The sequence below is a fragment of the Ambystoma mexicanum genome, chromosome 6q (genome assembly GCF_040938575.1).
Source record: "Ambystoma mexicanum isolate Mex_15411 chromosome 6q, UKY_AmexF1_1, whole genome shotgun sequence".
NCBI classification, from domain to species: Eukaryota; Metazoa; Chordata; class Amphibia; order Caudata; family Ambystomatidae; genus Ambystoma; species Ambystoma mexicanum.
Genome location: NC_090937.1, coordinates 1,193,204,411 through 1,193,218,223, shown reverse-complemented (window position 1 = coordinate 1,193,218,223; position 13,813 = coordinate 1,193,204,411).

Sequence of the window (13,813 nt, the reverse complement as noted above, 5' to 3'; positions counted from 1 at the left end):
TACACTAATTCAGGCCTCTGTAGAATAAGCATCCTGCAGAGCTACAGCTCTTCCCCACTTGATCGCGCACAGCAAGCCCGCACTTCTCCCAGACTTCTCCCCATGGCAGCTCCACTGAAGGCCTGTACTCACAAGCAACTACGTGCAAACAAGTAACAGAACAAACACTGTATCATTTACCTTCCGCAGTACATCATTGCCCTGACGGTGAGCGGAGCTTAAGTTGAGGTCTGGGAAAAAACAAAGCTGCCCCCTATCAAGCATGTCTTGACCCCCTACAGCCCCCCACATTCATGATATATATATATATATTGTGCTTAACCCCCTACCCTGTTCTCCGTTTGAAGTGCCAGACATGAATGTTGAACTCATGTGCCAGCCAGTCTTACCCATGCTACTAAGCCATTTGCGAGGATACTCAAAACGTATAAAGTTGATTGTTCATATTGAAATGGTTGTTCATATTAAAATAGAGCTACCCTAGCTTACCCCAGAACACTTACATGTAAAGTTGTTCAACATCTGTATGTCCGAACCTATTGTCACCAACCAAAGGTCATTACTACTGTGCAATGTTTAAAGGGCAACGTATACAATCCCTATGCATGATATGATTTTAAGTGTTGCAACCTATACCAGCTATTTAAAGTAAACACTCTCCACGTGATGTCAGATGAAATGTTGTTTGAAGTAATTGTTTCTTCACCCTTGAGCCTGTATATCAGTCCAATCATAAGTATACCGTTGTAGCTTTTCACTGATGTTGACGTAAACACCAACCTCGTTCTACCGCATGTTCTATGCGAGCCCTCCCCATGTGCCCCTGCAACAGAATAAAGAGCTGCGAATTATATGATATTAACAAAAGCTTTTTACTTGATTCTGTCAACCCAGTACTCATGAACCACAAAAAAGAGTAAAACAAATTGTGCCCATAAACTCACACGATATATCTATAGATGAATGCATATATGTATACACGCAATTGTGTGGACCTACCCCAGTTTTCTGTCTCTATAATGATACATATGCTACTTGATAAATGTGGACCTGTGAAAAGTTACAAGGCCATCTCGCCCTAACCCCCTCCTAGAGAGCCATGTGTTCAACCCCCGCCCTCCTCCCTCCAAGGCCTGGCTGGGACTTGAAGGTCCCTGGTTTACTGATGTTAGAATAATACAGCTACACCCCCCTGCATTCCTGTTGAGCCCACACCAAGTATTCCCTTCCCCATGCTCCCTGACACCTGATGCCACCATAAAATCACTGTGTACCGCCATGCCCTGGTTAAGAAGAATTATGAGCAGCACGGACCCACAGCCTACCACCTTTTGAGGTGACAGCTCATGTGCCCCTCTGACCTAATGGTATCCCAGTTCACCCTAACCTCGACTGACCATGGAGTCAGTTATTCACTCTTGTACTAATATACCGTAAAGCCGTCTCTCACTACATCTAACAAAATGGAACGATAAAGGTATCCTAACCCGTGCCCCCTGATAAGACACCTGGACTCATGATACTTTGTCCGTGGTTAACAGCGTTTTAAGATGATGTATTTAGGAAGCTCTGAGTTGTATACTGTCTCTCTCTGTCTCTTTTATGGTATTAGATTCACGAGTTGTAGGATTTATAGGTTAAATTGACATAGAAATTAGTGATGAATGTGTATGCGTTTGTGCAGCAGCAATGTATCCACATGGACACCTCGTGACCTGGTACCCCAATCCGATGAGCCCAGCTGACCCAAGCACCCAGCGATGCCACCACGTGGATCTCCACCAATCATGGATCGCTGCACCTGCATTGTACATAGTACATAGTAGCTAGTCTTCGTCACCCAATCCCCACAATTATGTGCCCCCTATAGCTTATCTAATTCATGATGTTTTTTTAATAAATATGACTGTCTTTGCTATTGTCAGACAGAGCGCTCTCGGAGTTTGCAGAGTCCTCTGACTGCCCTATATTGATTTAGATAAAGCCTTTTATATCTCACCCGCACCTGGTCTTGGTCTCATTCCCTGCTGGGGTGTGTCCATTATTGCCTCTCATTGTAGAGTTTAACTGCCTTTTGGGGGACTCTCACTTTCAGTGGCTTCAATCAAATGTGAACCTTGGTATTTATTGCAAAACTAAGCTCATAAAAAAATACATAAGGGGGAATTATGGTAGGTTTACGTTTGAATATAAGCAAATGTTTGTGGTTGTGCCACAGAGTCCTTATGACAAAAATGTTGGTACAAAAGCGCATAGAATATTAGTTATTTGCAGTAATGTAAGGTTTGCCCCAGTGCATTCGCCGAGCAAAATTGCACTTGCACCAGTGTAGACTTTCTGAAACATGGCCACGGATGTATTTTTCCCCCTAACTATACTAAATACGAAAACCATATGCAAACGCATGTCTGGCTACAGATTTCCAGGTCTTTTTTAACGTGTTCTGTTTAGCCCTCTTAGCTAGTTTAAGTATGAGAATGGTTACTTTCTGCTGACTTGCTCTGTATGGACCATATGCCTCTCAAGTTCATGTATTTCTGACTGACAAACATGACCCCTATTTCTGCTTCAGCAGCTGCCTCACCTTGTACCTTATGGCGCCCTTCTCCATCATTCACGGTGAGCTTTCATTTATTTTTCGATCCCATCTGTCCGAATCTCAACTCTCATGGTAAAGTCCAAAGTGATTTGTCACCGGAATCGCACTGAACGCACCACCCTTTGACAAATCAATGGTCAATGCAAAGAAACTTTCTGCACCCAGCGTCAGTGGGATGATAAACAAGCTTCAAATGTAATCCGAGACAAGAATACAACTTTCGTACTGAAGAATGGTGTTTAGTATCGTCGTCCGGGGGGGCCAAAGGGTGTGTGTCTGAATGCATGGACAATAGATACGATTACAGTAATATGGGCGTAGCAGGCGACTACTAAAGGTGCATAAGCGCCCGTTTCAGCATGTCTATTGGGCCTGCTAGGGTGCTGAGACACGATGCAGGATTGCTGGTTGCTCATAGGTTCTTCCCATTCTGAACACTATCTGCACATGACAGGAGTACTGCAGGCGTTCTTTAGGGCAATGATGGACTTCTCTGGTGAAAGGGTACAATGGGATGATATATGCCAATGTAAACTGCCAAAGCAGTTCTTTTCTCTTAAACCACTTTACCTTGTCCTATTGCTACTATGCTAGAATATCCCCTACTGCAATGAGCAAGACTTATTTTAAACATTAAAAAATCGAAATATTTATTTAATTTACATGTAGGATAATGTAACTAAACGCTATCTAAAATTCAAATCAATGGTTTTTTGTTGACAGCATGCCACCCGAGATCTTTCCGATTATATTAAACCACACTGGAATATAATTAATTGGTTCCTACAACCAAGATATATCAAAAATATCCCTAGAGACCCTGAGTGACTAGCGACTGGATGTATGCACTATAAGTTTTATACTTTCTTAGCCGGTCAAGTGGCACAGCGAGTAGAGAGAACGCTCGCTTTGACATCCGTGCAGAGCTTGCTAAGGTTCGAATCCCGGCAGTGCCGAACTCAGCCTTTCATCTTTCCGAGCACCGCGCACCGTGGGTAATAGTAAGCAGCGCTGAGATACCTCAGGATTTGTAGTGATAAATAAATGCCTTATTATTTAAAGTTTGTAGCACTCTATCTAATTGAACCAACAGAGAAACCAAAGGTCCTTAGAGGCTAAGCCTGTGTTAACGTATCAGGCGAGACTATTTTAATGTTTGTTTTGATTTGTATTACCTACAGAGCGAACCTAGCTCAAGAGAAGCTGAGTGCTTCACAACAGGATTGTGTCAGAATTGGATCTGGCTTTTTATAAGGTAATGCATTGCTGTTAGTGGAGCAGGAGAAGGATTTTTATCTGTCCAGTAGGTATTATTGAAAGAGACACGTTTTTAGTGTTTTGCAGACCTGGAGGACAGTAGGGGAATTTCTCGCTTCTAGACAGATTGCTTTGAGTTTTCTGGTTGTGGGCTAGTTTTGACTCCAACCTATTGTTAGTTTTGATATGTGAGCTGCCTCAAGATGTTTGGAGTTGAGCCCACCAAGTTTCTTGGTGTTCTGTTTGAGACTGCTTTGTAGGTGATACATGCAGTTTTGAATAGGATCTTGGCAGTGAGTGGGAACCACTGAAGCGTGCACACTGCTGGAGAGTTACAGTCAAATTTGCGGGCACTTGTAATGAAATGGGCTGCAGCGGAACACTCTTGTAGGCAGGGGCAAGAGCAGCTGAGGGTGAGGTAGTAAAGAAAAAATAGGTTTTGTTTGAATGAGAAGTAGGAAATTAAAGTAGACTTAAGTTGAGGGATAGGTACAGCTATATATTTCAAATGATTTTTAGTGGAGGGAGAAGTAGATATGTGAAACATTAGTTAGTTGAGGGAGGAGAGAATCCCAGTTTACACCTTGCTTGGCTAACACACAGGTGACATTTCTTGTCAATGAAGAGACAATTCCAGAATCTGTTAAATGCATGCTTAAAGGGGAAGTTCTCTCAGGAATTAAGCCCAATGGATAGGGCATGTATTTTTGAGCAGATATAAATCAATCAGATTTATTTTTTCCAATGCATTTTACTTTTGATTTTCTGACATTTAGACTTGCAAAATTCATGGGTTGGAAATCTCCATCTGTGTGGTAATCATATCTATTGATTCCCTGCCCTAAGTTCAAGTGCCCTCACGGCAGTAAATTATATCACCTGCCCCTCAACGTGACCTCATTAGACGCTTACGCACAAGTGTCACAACGCCAGTGCATGTATCATTTGAACGTCCCTTGTGTGCAATCTATTCAGGTTTTTCCATGGACATTTCAAGATGCCACTTTCCACAATACGTATTAAAAAACCCTTTCTGATCAGACAACATTGGAGTTTCTGCTGCCTCAGTGTCCGTCTATTTCATTACTTTCCTCCACAACTTCTTTTTGCTCTGTTCAGCTACCTAACCACAACAAAATTAAACTGAAAATTGTATTTTCACTAGCTCAAACGAATGTACTCTGTAAGCGCTTTCAATTTCAATAATTATTATATAATTGAGAAATGTCTTTACTAAAACTTATTTTAACTTTGGTCCTATTCCTGTTGCCTTGGCACTATGGGGGTCATTCCGAGTAGGGCGGTAAGGGTTAACGGTCACCCGTAACGAGACCGGTGCCGTTAAACCCTTACCGCCCTATTCCGAGTTCCCTTTGCTGGTTGGTACTTAACGCCTGCTTTTTGCAGGCGTTAAAAAACCAACCCGCAAAGGGACCTAGGAGCTAATTACGGCACCGTAATTTACGGTGCCGTAATTAGCGTCTTCCCCATTCCCATTGAGCCCTATGGGCCAAAAATGGGAATGGGGAAGGGCCCATGGTGAATGGGGAATTACCGGCCCCGCCAACCTTGGAATGGGGCGGTAATTCCGCCATTCACCATGGCGGAGTCGGAAAGATAACGGTGTCAACCAAGGCGCTAATAGCGCCTTGGTTAACGCCGGGTCGGAATGAGCCCTATAGCTTTTATAACATGCCTGGTACTTCTCCTCATATTCTTTTACATGCCATTTAAAAAACTATTTAAAAAAATGTTTCCTACCGTTGATTTTTTACTTCAGTCCTCAATAAATATGGCATCCATTCAGCCATGTTTACTGAATGGCCATAAATACAATCCAGAATAAACCAAAGACTAAATGGTTCAGAGAGAAAGTAGCTGACAATGGCCCTCATTACGATACCAGCGCTAAACCATGGTGCTATTAGCACCATGGTTGGTGCCGGTATCGTAACGTGTCCGCCATGGTGAAATGGGGAAATACCGCCCCATTCCAAGGTTGGCGGGGTGGTATTTCCCCATTTCCCCATGGCCCTTCCCCATTCCCAGTTTTGCCCCATAGGGCATAATGGGAATGGCGAATGCGCTAAGTACGGTACCGCAAATTGCGGTACCATACTTACCACGAAGGTCACTTTGCGGGTCCCTACTTTAACGGCTGGTCTAGACCAGCCGTTAAGGTCGGGTCCCGCAAAGGGACCTCGTAATTAGGTGCTAATGGCTTAACGGCGCCGCAGCCTTTTACGGCGCCGTTAACCCATAAGCGCCAGGGTCGTAATGAGGCCCAATATGTTGAATGGAGTGAAAGTCATGCTGATCGCTCCCAGTATCCTGATCCTCCTCACACAGAGGACATTTCCACTTGGTGTACCTGCATCAATGTGAGGTAATGCCACATTTGGCAGAAAACTGTTGTTGCTGAGAAAACTCTGGTTGCTTGACCTACATAGCCAAAGAAGAGCCTCCACCACTATGCGTTACCCAGCTGAATGACTCCTGATCAACTTGCCTTGCAAGATCCGTGTTGAGAATGCTGATGGTGCAGATGCACGACCTTCTAGCAACTGTTCAACCATGTGCTCCTATTAATGGGTAAGTATTGTGTTCGTACATTGTTTTTGTGACAACAGTGCACTATTGCCTTTTATGTTGTTTTCCTTGTGCATTTTGATATCATGGGTTCACTCACAATATACATTTTCATATATTGGAAAATCTATGCCAAACTATTCCATCTTCTGTTTTGTGAGTCAACAATAACATTTTAGTTACTTTCAAAATCATCTTCCTATCTTTTATTTTTCAAAAGGGGCGTATACATAATGATATTCACTTGCTTGAAAAGTATTGGACTGTGACTATTTTCCTCATAAAGTATGTTTCTGAATTCATACCATTGCTTTGTATTTTACAAGTTAGGCCAAACGGGAGAAATGCAATTATTGGATTCATTCCACAAAACTATTTCTCTATCTTTTACACAGATGGTACAGGCATGTGGCCTATTGAGTGTTTACATGGCAGAATAATGGAAACTCTGATTCCACATTCAATGGCCCTCATTACGACCCTGGCGGATTTTTTCCGCCATCGGCGGACTTTTCCGCCATGGCGCAAAGTCCCTTTACGCCATGGCGGATGGCGGACTTACCGCCCCATTCCGAGGTCGGCGGGGCGGTAAGTCCCCATTGACCCATTTACCCTTCCCCATTCCCATTTCGGCCCCATAGGGCTCAATGGGAGTGGGGAAGGTGTTAATTACGCCACCGTACACTACGGTGGCGTAATTAACACCGAGGTCCCATAGCGCCATGGATTTTTACGCCCGCAAAAAGCGGGCGGAAAAATGACCATGGCGCTATGGGAACTCGTAGTTGGCGGTAAGGGGTCGGCGCAGCTAACGCTGGCGCAAACCCCTTAGCGCCAGGGTCCTAATGAGGGCCAATGTGTTATACCTGCCTCTGTGGTTTGAGCCATCCATGCATAGTTTTCGAGTTCCTCCAGACAATATAAGGGATTTGTAGAGACAGTACCACTAGCAGATCATTATAATTTGTAGCTATTATATACCATCAACCTCTTTTTAAAACATTTGCATTGTATTAAAATGTTTGACTTTCAATAAAAAATATATTTATCTAATAGTTTTATTTTGTAATTATTTAAAAAATAGTGTGTTTCATTTCCAGTTTCTAGGTTTAGTTGCACATTTCAAGTGCTCTCCTATTTTCAAAAATAACAAATATTAAAGTCAAAATACAAAATATTCAGCACCCACATTATAAGGGTGATTGCATTTCTTATTCTTATTATTTCTCTACATGTTACTTCATGGCTTCAGGTACTCTAGATTTCGTTTGATTCTATGTAGAAATACACAACTCTTTTATGAAATGGTATAATTGTTATCCATTATCACACGTTGACTGTGATAGGAAAAATAAGCAATGAAGTATACTGTTACTTGAATGAAAGTAAATGGTATGGCATACCATCAAGATCAACAAGGATTATTGTTGCTCCCATCAGTACATTTTCAATATAATTTTGACTCAAATCGATCATAATCTTGTTGCTGAATCACCTCAAAGCTTTTCCCTATTACAGGTGATTGAACTCTTGGTTATTTCAGTTTTCTCATATTCAACATGGTACATTTCTAGTGAATTTCTATTAAATGTTGATTAAAAATTGTCTTTTTATATGTCTCAATGACTTCTCAATTATGAACCGTTCTGTTGTGACAATTCAATAGGTGTCCTCACTTATCCCCAGGAGGTAGTCCCTTCTCATGAGGCTAGGTAGAAGAGACCACTACCCGATATTCCCCATAGGGGTGGTTTAATGCAGGAGGACTTAATGGGGCAGAATTACCCTACTGGCGATAAGGACGACCACCCAGGTGATAGGCAGCACTACACCCAAACCCAAACCTAACCCAAACATCTATTTTAATCTCAGGTCAGTTTCACCAACTGAGATGAAGAAGATCATCCGAAAGCAAAGGTCAACCCCAATGCAAGTACTGAGTACAAGTGGCCTCAAGGAGCTACAGGAGTGGTCACAAAACAACATAAAAACAGATGAAGGACTCATTGACAGAGAGAACAGTCTTAGATGGGGGCCAGCCAAGAATGAAAGCAGCATGGGAGACAGTCCAGCACGGGAGAATTAAAAGTGGAGTGAAGAACGCTATGGGGAGGTCAAAATCAGCCATCTGCTAGAGACGAGAAGCAGGTGGTGAGAATCCTTTTCCACAGTGGTGTGGATTTGTTTGGGAATGTTGTTGGAGGCTGAGAAGAGGTGGTGTGAACTTGAGAAGATGGACTGCACGGTCCTGCAACAGCGCCAACAACACCGGCCTGACGAGCAGGAACAAAGAGCATGGAGCGGGAGCAGAGCCGTGGAGAAAGGAAGGCCTGTGCAACACTCCTGAATGAAGCAGGAGAACTTTCCCCCTGATGTTTATGTTTGAAGGAACATTTTGATATGCAACAATCCAATAACAGGAGAAAGTAACATTGCTCCTAAAAGAAGGAACTTTATGTTAGTTTCCTCTTTAGTTTTATAGTGTGAGGGATAGAAGTGGTTTTTGACACAGGACAGCAGTTTATTCTTTGACAGACATCCTGATAAACCCTTTTAGTATTAGTTTTCAGGCATCGAAACCCATCACATAAATTAGCGAAGACCTCTTTTCCACTTTTCTAAAATAAAAGACTATAACCAAAATCATGTCATCTTTATGTCAATCTTCTTCTTCGACACCCTTACACCGGGTATTATTATATATTGAATTCCTGCATCACATTGTCTATTTTGTATGAATAATATATCTTTTCTATTGACCATTGTTATTAATATATACATTAAATAAAGGAACAAGCTTAAACATCGACAACAATTCTGGAATCAACATCCAGCTCACTTCTCTTTCAAGTAATATTCTAAATCTATCTGTAACTATGCTATAGATGTATAAGTTCAAGTTTAACTTTTAACAAATTGATAATTGTTATTTATTATGCTTCTTACTGATTATAATTAGAATATTGAATCTTACCACAGTATATTTTCTCTTTTTGGTTTAATTTATATTACTATACTTCTTGTCTAACAGAATATATATATATATGCCAATGAAAGTGCCTCCTTCAAATAATGTTTGTGGTCAATTGAAGAACTTCATGTGAACAAGCAATGAGACCGCTTTAAAACGTGTCAGGCTGCCATGCCCTGTACCCTGGCCATGAGGTTTTTAACAATAAAGCAATGTTGATGAAATAATTTAGGAGCCAGGGGTGAGTTTACATGGATTACATTTGCCAGTTGAAGTGCGACTTGAGGTGCATGTGAGACTTCGCCGGTTTTGGACTATATATTATTGGGTGGCAATAGCTGCCCTATAGTTAAGGTGAGTCAAACTCCCACAGGAACCCCTCAGAATTCTATCATTAATAACTTTTGATTCAAGTAACGGATTTGACAAAAATTGTGAAAGTGACTAAGGACCTCCGTGCCCCCCCAGACTACAATGTTTTGTAAAGATTCAATAACAAATAAAAAAGTTATTAAGTGTCAAAAAGATAGTTTTTTTCAATAATGCAGCCTACTTCCCATTCATTTTCCGATAGACAAACAAGGTCAATTGTTGCCAAAGCATAAAGCCCAAACTGCTGGATGAATTTGGACCAGGTCTGAAACAACTTTGGCCCAAATCATTGACTCGTGATCCATGTGTGGTTTGGGGTTGTTCTGTGCAGTATTTATTTAAATATTTGACATAGAAGGGGGTGCCCCTTCTCAAAAATAGATTGCTATATTTATTTATTTATTAATTTATTTATTTTTGTATAGCGCCGGGCGGCCCTAGGGCATCATAGCGATTGTTACGGTATGCTTGTTGATTACAATCTTTAGTTAAATACAAAAGTTACAGACGTGCAGGCAAGATTACAAGTTCCTTACAACGGTTATAATGGAACAGTGTCTTGGTTCGGCTTGAGTACATGTAGTTATGCACACGCAGATAGGCCCAAAATAATTTTTTTTTAGAAAGGAAATGACTGCCATCTTGTTTTTCGGTATATGCAAGAGATATTTTATATGGGATAATGAAACGGAAGAAAAAAGCTATTTGCATGCCAAAAACATGCAAATGCCATCGGGCTAGAGGTGAAGATGGGGAATAGAGGCTACCAAGTGAAATTTGGGAGTTGGAGGGTGGTCTAGGGACTGAGTTTACACCATGAAGCTTTCTGTAGCCTCAAATAGCCGACATCTCAAAGCAAACTGCGTCACAAAAACAGCATGTGTTGTGGGGGGAAAGGAGAGGTGAGGAAGCCATCTGGGCAGTGGCGGGAGATGGCACCGATGAGGGGGCACATGATGAGGGACTGGAAAGCATTTTTCTTCAGTCGTTTTTCCGATATTCATAGCTATAAAGGACTGCAGATAGCCGAGGGTATGTGTAGTTGAGTACCCATGGTTTCAGGATTTTTAAAAAAGATTTGAACAGCTATATATTAACAGCAATATTAAAATCATGAATAATCACTGGCCACAGTGCCACAATTGCCATGCAGGTTTACCATCTATGCAGTAACAAGGGCAGACCCCACTTAGCTTTAATGTGAGGAATAGGCCATCCGCCTCAGGCCCTGTTGCCTGATAAGTGAGCCAAAGTTACAAGACCACAGAGATACATGAGTCTGCCCTTCCCTTACTTTGAAACTAAGCTGTCAGTCCTGCTTTGAAGCTAAACAGGGTTAGTCCCGGTTACTGCATGAATGGGCATCTGGATTATTATTATTTAGTAAACCGTGCTACTGTCAGTCCTTGGAAATTTTGCACTCACAGACTATTTTTTGCCTTTTGCTGAATTGCATTGCAGTATTTATAGTTTCACAGTCAATAATAATAATAAAACAAAAAACCGGTTCCCATCCATGCAGTAACGAGGACTGACCATGCATAGCTTCAAAGTGAGGAAAACGGCAGCATCCTCAGGTCATGGTGCCTAAATAAGCAATGCAATGTTACAAGACCACATAGAGCAACATGGCCAGAGGCGGCCGGCCCCTTCATCACTTTGTAGCTAAGCAGTACTGTTCGTATATTCATGGCTGAGAGCTTTTGATTTTCGCTGTGGGTGCAGAAAGTACCTGGGTATATGTTATTCTTGCAGCCAGTCATTATTTTCCTGTTTCATTTCTGCTTAAATGTATTTAGTTGGGGTTGTGTGATGTATCACAACAGTCACCAAGAGACTGGCCATAAAACAAGGGGCTTGGAGCACGGCACAGGACATTTTGGTGTGGCCAGATAGGCTCACACTGTTATGGCACAACCATAACCACTGCTGGTCCTGTGTTGGTGCGCCCATTTAGACGCAGCCAGTTGGCTCGGCCACCGCTCAGCGCAAGGATGTTTTGGCACGAGAGGTCGCAATTGTCATGACATGAGCCTGCAGGCACTTTGCATTTTGCACCTATTGACACAAGGACGTTTTGGCACGAGAGGTTGCAATTAGCATGACCCTGCAGCCACTTTGCATTTTTTTATATGGTTTAAATGTGAAAAACATGTACTTACTGTAGCATAATAAAACAGGATGGGACATGTGTTACAGCATCATTGCAGAATTGAACACGTATTAAACATGAAACACATGTATTTACTGCAACATTATAAAACATAATGGAACATGTATTACACTGTCTCTGAAAAAACAAAATAAAAACACATTTGTGCAGAACCCTGCCATACCAGAATTCGGGACATGGCACTTAACCCTTATGTTTCAATGATATTAATGTTTGGATTCTCACAAGCTTCATACTTAGACTTTTAAATGTGGACATATGAAATGTGTGCACCATGAAGCACTAAGCCATTGTGGCCTAGTGTATGAATTCTGGTCCTTGAATTATGGCAGACCAGGATTCAAGACTTTTAAAACAAATATAATACAGTATATTTTGGAAAACACTCTTTATTCCGGACTATGTAGTCTTAACAGGCATGCCTTTTATCCATGTGGCATCCTTCATGGAAACGTACACCCACTCACTGCATTATTTTAAGAAGGTCTTTTGATCTGCACTACCAATGTGTTAATAATAGCTGCGTATCTTTCATTGCACTTGACCCAGCGCAAACAAGACTTTCTTTGCAGCTCAAGGGAGGCGCTAGCCACATAATTTTACATTTCCCTTAATATTTTGCACTACTTTTAGACTTTGAAAATGGCGGGGTCAAGTAGACACCACTCCCCTTAAGCCTCTTATTCTCACTTTCCCCAGCTGAAAAAAACATATTTTACTTTTTTCCCTACTTCTCTGATTCTAAACTACTGCCATTCAACCCAAACAAAAAGAGGTGCTGGATAAATCATGAATATATCCAAGTTACAGGTCTTGTATATATTGTTGTATGCCACACGTCCCTTGTTGTTTGGAAGATGATCTTTCAGATTTCCTTTTTTGCTTTGCATGTAAGGGCTTGTAATATAGGACACTTTATGGTCAAAACAAAACAACAAGTAACCAAATGCAACAACAAAAAAACATGAACTGGAATGTGCATCTTCCAAATTACACGGAGACATGCACACACACAGACACTGAAGAATCACATTCGGCATGTCACAATACTCACCTATACACATGGATGTACATGCGTGCGCACACACTAACACTTGCCTTCACGGAGCAAATGCACACTGCACGCACAATTCCTCACACACACCCTCACACCACACATTCCTCCTTACACTGCATATATATTCAAAGAGAGGACTGCACTGTCTCTGGGCAAGATTATAAAACCAAAGAAAAATGAAATAAAACAATCACATTTATGCTATACACTGCCATTGGAGAACCATGCCCTGGATGCGTTTGAGACGCAGCCCTTAACCATTATGCTACAATGATATTATTGTTGGGGGTCTCACAAGTTTCATACCTAGCCTTTTATCATTGAGCATAGTAAATAATAGGCTATGTATGAAATGTATGCCTCATGCAGCACCAGCTGTTGTGGCCTAGTGGTTAAATGCTGGGCTTTGAACTCTGGCAGAACGGTGTTGAAAGCTGTATGTTTTTTGTTTTTATTTAACTAATTTAATTTAATTAAAATAAAATCTATACAACTGGGAGGTGGCAAGTTTTGTTTGCAAAGCAGTCCTGTGATCTTATTTGGCATGAGGGCATTTAGACGCAGCAGAAATGCAGCCACATGCAAACATTCCTCATGCCCAAATAACGTGGCCAGAATGGCTTTCGTGCCAAACAGGGCACACTGAAATGCCCGCTAATGCGTAATGGCTGTGCCAAACCATCGGGCGACAAAATGACGATGCTGAAAAGGGGTCTACCACTTGGAGCATGCTGCTTAACCAACGTGTGTAGTCCATGGCAAATAATTGTATCTCATTGCGCATTGCCTAAAAAC